We start from the raw sequence: 8,381 nt of genomic DNA, 5'->3' as shown, positions 1-8,381 counted from the left end.
AAAAGACCTTTCTCAGCTAAAGGTGAAAGAGCTAAACAACCCCTAGAGCTGATACATTCGGATGTATGTGGACGTTTAAGTGTCTAAGCACGAGGAAGTTATGAATATTTTGTCACTTTTATAGACGATTAATCAAGGTATGTTTATATTTACCTAATGCAAAGAAAATCTGAAACTTTTAGAAAGTTTAAAGAATTTCATGTTGAAGTTGAAAAACAATTAGATAAACTAATTAAAATACTCCGATCAAATCGGGTAGGTGAATATTTGGATACAGAATTCACAGACTACTTAACTAAGAAAGGTATATTCTCACGGCAGAATCCCCACTGTCTTGTCCCCAGTGCATAAACGGCCAAGCACTCACTACATAATGAAGATTTTCTGGCGGTAAGTGGGTCTGGTAAGCGAATCGTTAACAATTATTACACTTCTTCACATACTCCTTTGCATCATGCCCCATCCTCGGCCAGAAATACTCTTGAAACATTACTTTATTCAACGAACTCCTTCCGCCAGAGTGTTTTCCATAAATTCTCTTGTGAAAATGATATAGAACCCGATCTTCACTTTCCTTGCCTCTTAGGAATTCCCTTCTTCTAAATACTCTATAATTGGGGTTTTCTAGCTTTGCTCCTTTTCCACTTGCTGAACATGCAAGCTTCTTCCCACCTTATCTTCCTTCCAGTTTGGCTCTTCAATTTCCATGATAGGCACTACTCTGTACGCACCCCCTCCTCTTGCTGGAGTTGTAGATTTTGCTAGGTCATCCGTTTTTTCATTCTGAACCTTTGAAACTTGCTCAATGCTGAATTGCTTGAACAACTCTATTATAGATTTCACCTTCAAAATGTACTTTCCAATTTTCTCATCCTTAACGTCATAAACACCATGATTTTGATTCACCACAAAGCTGTAAATCACTAATAGTTTTGATTCTTCTTATCCCCAGAGCCTTTACTAATTTTAAACGTATCAGTAGATCTTCGTATTCTGTCGCATTATTCTTTCCCTCAATTCAAAATTTAGTTTCACCGCATACTCTAACTTCAAACCCATTTTAGCTAAAAGTATTCTAACTCCAACTCCGAAATGTTTCTTGCCCCATCTATCTTCAGCTCCCATTCCCTTTGTTCTTTTTCCTCCGGCTCTCGACCTTCTTCGTCATTCCCATGGACACACGTTCTAAAACAAAATATGTTAACACTTGTCCCTTCTTTCCAGACCTAGGCTTGATTTTGATATCATACACTCCCTGTTCAATTGCCCAGTTCGTAAACCGTCCTGAAAGGTCTAGTTTTGACAATGCAGCTTTCAATGGTTGATTGGTTAGCATTGTTATTGGATGAGTTTAAAAATAGGGCCTCAACTTTCTTTTTGCGTTCACCAAAGCCAGAACCAACTTCTTCATTGCTCCATACCTCCTTTCCACCTCAGTCATCATAAACTGATATAGAAAATTGGTCTTTGTTGCCCGTCCTCCTCTCCAAACAAGCCTCCACTAATGGTCACGTTAGAGTTGACCAAATACAAGAACAATTCCTTCCTTTCCTTCAGAGCTAAAAGTATCGATGGAGTTGTCAAATATTCCTTTATTTTTTATAAGGCCTCATCGTGCTCTGGCACCCACTCTATCACCTTAGCTTTCTTCATGCTCTGTAAAAATGGCTTGTCTTTGTCTGAGATTTTTGAGACAAACCTACTCAAAGCCATCACCTTCCCAACCAACAACTGCTTATCCTTCATTGTTTCTAGTATTTTAGCTCCCATAACCTTCTTGATCTACAGAAGGCTTGCTTCTATTTCTCTTTGACTTACCACTTAATCTAGGATTTGACCAGAGGAAACTCCGAACACACACTTCGTTGGATTTAACTTTATCTTGAACTTTCAAAGTATATCGAACGTTTTTCTCAAGTCCTTTACATGATCTTCCTTCTTATTTTTCACAACCATGTCATCAATGTAAATCTCCATAGTTTTCCCTATTTTCTTCTTGAATATTTCATTCACCAAACACTGATATGTTGCACCAACATTTTTCAATCTGAAGGGCATGAGATTGTAACAATGCAACCATTGCTCCGTAACGAAAAGCAGTCTTCTCATGGTGTTTCTTACTCATTCAATGCAACAATGCAACCATTGCACCAGGACCATATTCGAGATCCAGTTTGGATATTGCACCTCTTTTATTATCCCAGTCTTCAATAAATACTGGACTTCTACTGCAATTATTTGATAGCGTTGTAGAGCAAATCTTCTATGTTTTTGCTTATTGGCTTTATTAACTTCACATTCAAACAATGTATGGACTCTTTCGGATTGATTCCCAACATATCCTCGTGACTCCATGCAAAGCAATCTTTATTAGCCTTCAAAAATTGAACCAAATCATATCTATCCTTCCCAGTTAGGAACTTACCCACCAACATTACTCTCAGTAGGCCCTCCTTTGATTGCTATTTCGACTTCTCTCCCTCGCCATGTTGCTTTTCTTTTTCTGTTTCCTCCTTTACGATGCTGTAACAGGTTTGGGCCATGGACTGGTCTCCACAAATGTCCATTGTCCTCGAAAAACGTTACTTGCTGAAGTTGATGTAGAAACACAACCGGATCTTTTTTTTTTCCCTTCATATGCCTTCATCTTCAGAACTATGAACTTTTCAGGCTTGGGCTCATCCAGAATCTCGTCAGTGAATGGCAATTCTGCCACCCTCTTGATTTCATCTATTTCTTTATAAATAAGTTGTGTAGTTTGTTCTTTGCATATGTTATCTTCTATGATTGCTCTTACTTTATCTGACCCTTTTGTTAAGTATTTAAATAGGTATTTTATGAGCGTGAATTGTGAACAAATTTCTACGTTGCTATGAGCATGAAATTTTAGACGTAAGTTTTTATTGTAGGGAACTATAAATATGTTGTCTAATTTAATATTTTCTTTTTCTATATAAAAGTTTGTGTTTCTTCATCTATAATTTACAAAACCGTTTTCGTCGATTGTTGTTTGATTTTGCAATTGTTTCGGGAATTTTTTTTTTGAGCATGTTGAATTTTTCATACATGGAGAATTTGGCTTGATTATGCCACATGGTCCGTATGTCATAAATTCAGCTGCAATTTTATATTCTAGGGGATGTTTGTTAGGATCAGGTATTTCTGCAAAAATATATTTGTCTATTTGTGATGGTTCATGCAGTTTCTCATTATGGTGAAGCCAAAAGAGGAAATGACAGTGCGGCAAACCTTGTTTCTGAAACTCTATGACATATAAATCTACAAAATTAAAGAATGATTTGTTTTAGTTTTTTTTCTTTATAAGAAGCTACAAATGATTTCTATTTTCTATCTATAAAGTAAAATAAATCTGGAGAAAATGAGCTCACCTACTATAATTGTTCCGAATATCTTTTCATTTTTTATGGTTGATAAAAATTGATCTAATTTTATTTAAAAATTCTTGTAATAACATATGGTCTCTCTTCAGCTTTCTGCCCTGGTATTTTTGCTAAGGTTCTTGTAATTTCAGGCCATTTTGGATTGCATGTGAATGTTATAAATAAATCTGGATTTCCATAGTGTCTACAGATTGTCATTGCATCTTGATAGATTTGAATCATGTATCTAGGACTCCCAATATGGCTAGAAGGAAGGATAGTTCTTTTTCCTATTGCTGTTGCATTTGTATCTCCTCTAGTAATAGTGTCTAGAATTCCTTGATAAATTTCAAATCTTAGATTTTTTTTTTGATTTTTTCTAACATAGTCTAAGTGATCTGCTTCTATAGAGGCATATGCATCGACTACATATTGTTGGAATAGTCTACCGGCTCCAAAAAGGGTATTTGCTTGTGTTTTACGTTCGTGTAATTGGTAGCAGTAAAATTCTCTCATGAAAATTCTTTTTCTTTTAGATTTGCTATTTGGATTGCTTGTATTGTATTTTAAATCAATTCTATAACCATCTTCTCCATAAGGAAATAAAAGGGGATATTGAAGGGCGATATAAGATTGATGTAATTTTGTAATTCTTTGTAAGGCATTTGTTCTATCTTGAATTATAATGTCTCTTCCCTATTAATATTCACCAATATCTCTAACTATTAGGCCACCTATGTCAGTTGAGGTGGGTAATTCATATTGATTGCTATATGTGTTTCTTTGGGCAATGAGTCTTAGTTTCATAGATGGGATTTCATTTTGTTGATATCTATCTCTTATCATTCGGAAAAGTTTAACTAATTTTTTTGTATTGTCGAGCATTTTTGTCAATTCTTCAGCTATTGATTCAAATAAATTTTTTGATTCATTATTTGATGAGAATGATGTTGTTATTCTATTTTGAACTTCGTTTTCTGTGTCATATATATAGAGTTGTGCAAATTTTGGAGGATTATTGTCAATAAGCAGTAAAGATCCTATAAAATGACGTACTTGTCTGTTTATTTTAAAAATATGCGGTCCATTGGAGTTTCTTGTACTTGTTTCTATATTTGCTCCGAATGATGTGAATGCAAACATAGAGTTATACATTCGGATATTTTTTCGAAAAGATATACTCATTGGATTTTTATGATAATCAAGTAATGTATTTAGTGTAGGAGGTGTTTTTTAATTAAGGGTAAGGTTATTTTTCTATCTTTACAGCAAATGTTGTATTTAATAGAGTTAGTACTTTTGATTCGCTCATTAAACCAGAATAAAATGCCACAGTGGTGACAGATAAAAGAACAGCCTCCAAGATCAATATAGATATCAGCAATATCTACAGAAGAGCAGGAAAGGCAATGATAGGTGTTGACGGTGAAAACTCGTCAACAGAAATAGGCCGGGTCACCTCAAGGTATCTCGTTAGATTACCGGCAGGATATTGACTGTATACTCAGTTTATGCAATGAAGTATTTGTTGTATTTTTCAAATGGAGAGCAATATATGGAAAAATGCTTGAAACAGAAGAACACACGAAATTTATAGTGGTTCACTCTGTTAATGAAGAGCTGCATCCACTGTAGTGTTATATTTCTTTTGAGATTGTTACAATTTACATCAATTGCTGTTCTCTCATTTTTTCTCTCTTAGGAAGCGAACCCCTTGGCGTATGGGGCTTTGCCCTTTTTATAACCCAAGCTTCCTTCGTGAGTGGTTTTCCTTCGTAGGTGGAAGCACTCGAGTGGCCTACTTTCTAGGCTAAGATCGTAGCCCACTAATCACTTTTGGACTGTTCACTCAGCCGTTGGGTCTTCTATTATGGCTTTGTGACTTCCTGTAATCTGTTGCTTCCCACCGCATGGCGGTTTAAGGGTTTATAATTAATGCCTACACTGCAGTCACCTCGGGGGTCCCACGCTTATACGGTCGACGCTGTCCTGTTGCGGCAGAGTCCAGGCGCAGACCACAACCTGGCCGACCTTAGCTAAACCGCCTCCCCGGATGAGCCATATAGACGTCGAGGGTTAATGGGGTCGGCGGCCTAAACAGTTGATGCCTGCGTCCACGCAGCCCTTGTAGGGCCACGTGGCGTGCCCTTGTTGGCTGACGCGTCCAAACGTATTTTTTGGTACAACAATAGGGATAGTAGATCTTATGTTAGTATTGTTTTTATATGTAGGTTTATAGTTATTTGAATATAATAGTTGATATGAAAGAAGAAATTACTTTTTTCATGATGGTTTTCAGATGCTGAGGGAAGGAAAGATTCAGGAATTTCTTGCTGAAGGTGAAGATGGGTTTGCATCATATCAAATTTAGACCTGGATGTTGCTATTGATGTGGCTTCGACAATTTCGTTTAATTTATGTTGTTGGTTACTGGTTATATTGGTGAAGTCTTGATTCATTTCAGAAATCATATGATCTATTCGTTCATTCGGTCGTGACGATCTCTTTCGGATTTTTTTCCTATGCATTTTGTTCTATAATATTGAAATGTGTGAGGAACAAAAGGGAGAGAAAAGAAATTTAATAAATTAAACTATCTGTTACTAACTATAATATATTAGGATCAATTATGACTATCAAAATGAATAATTTTATGATAAGAAATTTATTAAATTAGATAATTACAATTATGATGCGTTTGAGACTAAAAAATACAGTAAGGTTGATAATAATAACAAATTGAAATTTGCAATATTTGCAAAGAAAATTAATAGTCATAGTAATATATTGATTAAATACATGCATAAATAATAGATAGACAAAGAAATCTGTATGGATATTTGTATATCCTTGAAATAAATTAAGTAAAGTTAAAGTATCCATAAGAATAGATATTAAAAATTTGTAGCATTACATGTTATTATATACAGGATTAATGAATAAGATGAAAATAATGAATAAATTATTTTGATAAACAAATAATATATGAATGGAGAAATTTAAATATCCATCTATATATTTTGAGCTCCTTCCTTCACAGAGGAAGGAACAAATTAAAAATCTTCTGTAACAAAATGTTGCTGCACAAAGTTTATAGGTAAGAGGAACAAGAGAAGCAGAAAATGTGTCAAAATCTTTCCAAGTAATGAAATAAATAGATAAGATAAGAAATCAAAAATAGTTAGCAAACTTTATAAAACATAAAGATAGTGCTTTTTTGTGTGTTAATAATGGCTCAGATGTACAATTTTTTAATGAATAGATGATGAGTGCATTAATTTCTGTGGCATATTATAGAATTAGAGAGATTAGAAGATGATTAATACAATCATATATAGTATGAAATAAAAGAAGGTAGCAAAGTAAAGGTTAAATAAAGTAGTAAAAAATCTAGAAACAAAGAAGAGTGAATTATAAAATAGACATAGGGTACCAGAACTTCTTGAGAATGGGAAGGAATATTTCTGACCTTTTTAAATCAAGCGCCACAAGCAAAAAAGTGAAGCGAGGCAATAGGAAAGGAAAATTAAAAAAAAAACAAAAAATAAAAAAAAATAAAGGTATTGTGGTATTGCATAAATAACAATAAAATGAGTTTGTATGAACAATAAATTCTAATTGTTCCTAATTACATTTATAGTAGTAGAAGCATTTGTTAACACTGCAACAGAATTTTTGTCAAAGTTTCAGAGCAACTATATTTTATTAATAAAGTATAAAAAAAATCGAACGTAAGCAATAGTAATAAAGTATAAATAGTAGATTTTTACAGTTGCCATGGGTAATCAATATATAGAATATAAATAAGAGGGAATTAAAAATTGTGAAGAAAAATTATTGATAATACCTCAAATGCTATAGCCTTTGTGTTAGGTAGTAGATATGAGGCGGTGAAAAATTAATAGGAGTTAGTCAGGCAGGGATAAGAGAAAGCAGCAGCAAACCGTAGAAAATCTGGAGAAATATACAGAAATAAATAAATAAATGAGTAAATAGATAAGTAAAGAGGCAAAAGCAACTTAAAAAGTTGATGAAGATAGGTATAATACAATTTTTATATAACCAAATGAAAGAAACAAAAAAAAAAGAAATATACTAACAAAGAACAAATATAAAGATAAAAGCACGCATAATGTCATAAAGTGATTTAAATGAAATAGCGACATATGTATTTTTTGCATCTTGAGAATTTTTTCTATGGAATAGTAACAATAGAATGCGGAATGCAAATTTCAGCAATAAGAGAATAAAGGTAATATATTTATAGGGACTTTATTTATTTTAAAAAAAAAAAAAACACTATATACCAAAGGGGGATGGAGGTATTTATTTTATATCAAGGACTAACAATAGAATTCAAAATAAAGGTTTAGCAGTAGAAAAACGAAAGAACAAAAAGGAGAAAGGCAAGAGGCATGCAAGAAGTAAGAACAATAAAGAACAAATTATCAAAATATTTGAGTTAAGAACAATGGATAAAAACATATCCCAAAAAAGAGAAGGAAACCTGTGACAATGTATAGATAAATGTTATGAAACTCAATATATGAAAACCAGTTATAGTCATTGTTGCTACATAAGGAAAGTTACCAAGCCTAATAAATGTTAACTAAACAAAGATATGCATATATATATATATATATATATATTACTAAGAAGAACGAAAGAAAAAAAAAAAAAAAAAGAAGTGAATATTGGAACATCATGTATAAGGCAAATAACAAAGAAAATAGAAGCAAATAATCAAATATAAACAACAAACATCAATACCAATTCAGTAAAGTTATAAATAAAATATTAATATAAAAAATTTAAAGTTATGGCTAGAGATAGATAAAAGTAGGCGGATTGAATATCAATAACGGTGTCTGCTCATGGAATAACATAATGAATGAAGAAATAGTAAGAAATCTTGTGAAATAAAAATAAATAAATGAGTGAGTAAATAGAGTGATCAGGGTAATGGCAAGAAAAAAAAGGAATTGAAAAAATCAATAAATA

Source organism: Morus notabilis, unplaced genomic scaffold, assembly GCF_000414095.1.
Source record: "Morus notabilis unplaced genomic scaffold, ASM41409v2 Scaffold328, whole genome shotgun sequence".
Taxonomy (NCBI): Eukaryota; Viridiplantae; Streptophyta; class Magnoliopsida; order Rosales; family Moraceae; genus Morus; species Morus notabilis.
The sequence above is the reverse complement of the archived record's forward strand: the minus strand, read 5'-3'. Positions refer to the sequence as shown.